We start from the raw sequence: 1,972 nt of genomic DNA on the forward strand, positions 1-1,972 counted from the left end.
ATATTTGTTTTTGTTATAATTAATTAAACAAGGTAATCCTTTAGTTTTAAATATGTTGTTATATATTACTCATTTAGCATTATCCTTTAACTAATTTGTAAGCTGTATTGACCCTATATAAATATTCATGACGTTAACATTAATTTTGCTGATAATTAAGATGAAGTATGTTTACATTTGTGAGTCTGTGTATCAAATTTATTCTTAAATTCTTCCACTTGATTATATCATCATTACCTGGAACACTAAAGAAGTAACAATGACAATGAAACAATGTTTTACCTTTGTGAGTCTATGTACGAAACCACCAAAACCTTATGTTAACATTCATCAGTTTGATTAAATCGTCGTATCTTGGAACGCTTAAGAAGTAACAATGACAATGAAACAATGTTTTACCTTTGTGAGTCTATGTATGAAATCTTGAATAAGTATTGTTCCGCAAGACATGGGATAAATGATAATAAAGAGCCTAATTCCATTATAACAAAGTCTTTACTGCCTGACGAAGGACAAGTTAATGTACGAAATCATTAAACCTTATGTTAACTTTCATCAATTTGATTAAACCTTCGTATCTAGAAACACTAAAGAATTGATGAGGGTAACGAAGATGGTTGTTTTTCATATTTGGGAACTTATGTATCCCATCTATGTTAGCATTCATTCTTTTGATTAAATTATCATTTCCTGGATCACTACAAATCGTTACTTACATCTATAAACCTTCCAGGTATCAAAATCAGTCTGTCTGATTAGATCATTTTATCAGATATTCTAGTTCTTCAGATCTATATGGTGACATATTGGCTTTTACATAATACAAATGCAAATACAACTAAAACTATCGTTTGTGTGCTTTTCAAAGAAAAAAAAACGAAAATAATAATATTTATTATGATCAAAAGAGAAGTGAAAAAGAGATTATAAAAACAATACAAAACTCAAACGTCATTGAAATGAAGATAATTTCCAAATTTAACGAAAAACAGAATTTTTCGTGGCAATGAGCTGAATAGTATTGACAATATCCTAATAATTATTTTATTTGAAAGTGCCACTTATCTAAAGAAGTTTCAAAATAGATTGGAGTTTTTACACTAGTATCGGAATAAAGCAATTTCTAGAAATATAGTGTTAGAAATTACTCAGGATGTTATGTGAAAGTCTACTGTCAAACACTAGAAAAAAGTAAGAAAATGTTTAGTAATATTAGTGTCAGGTATCAAACAGGAGTGATGCAGTACTTTAAAAATAAGCGTTAGTCTTGAGATGAAAATAACATATTGATCTGTAAATTCAGTTTAAAACTAAACTTTTAATCCAAGTGTTAGACAAGAGACGGAAGTAAGACAGTGACCTGTAAATCTAGTGTAAAACACCAGAACAGGAGTAATGCACAACTTTTAAATCAAGTGTTAGACAAGAGACGGCAAGACTGTAATCTGTAAATCCAGTGGGCACTTTCAGCTGAAATTTGACCCATAAGGACAACTCTTGATTCCCAATGTATGCTTAGCTCTTTATTGTTCCTTTGGTCTGGCTGGGCTCAAAACTAATCCAGGATATTGTCTCCTTGATTTAATAACAACTGTTGACTGCTCGGCTGTAATGACAATGTTTTCCACATCCATAACAGTTATCTTCTTCCGACATCCTTTGAAAGAAATTTTCTTCCATGCAGGCTTTAATATACAGCAAAATGTCCTTTCAAGTTACACTATTGTCTTGTGGTATATATTTTCAATTCTGTGTAACTAGATGCCTAAATTACCCTTTTTGTTCTTCTAGACTATTGCCAGATGGAATTGATGCTCCAATACTACTCGATCTGATGATTCCCTAATTTATAGATGATTCTTTTAGTTGTTTATTTGCGAATTTAATGGATTCAAATTTCATCGTAAACTGGCGAGCTTCCTTTAATAAAAATGCACATATTCTTTACTTCAACCTAATTCTCATATCCTCT

The sequence above is a fragment of the Limulus polyphemus genome, unplaced genomic scaffold (assembly GCF_000517525.1).
Source record: "Limulus polyphemus unplaced genomic scaffold, Limulus_polyphemus-2.1.2 Scaffold728, whole genome shotgun sequence".
NCBI classification, from domain to species: Eukaryota; Metazoa; Arthropoda; class Merostomata; order Xiphosura; family Limulidae; genus Limulus; species Limulus polyphemus.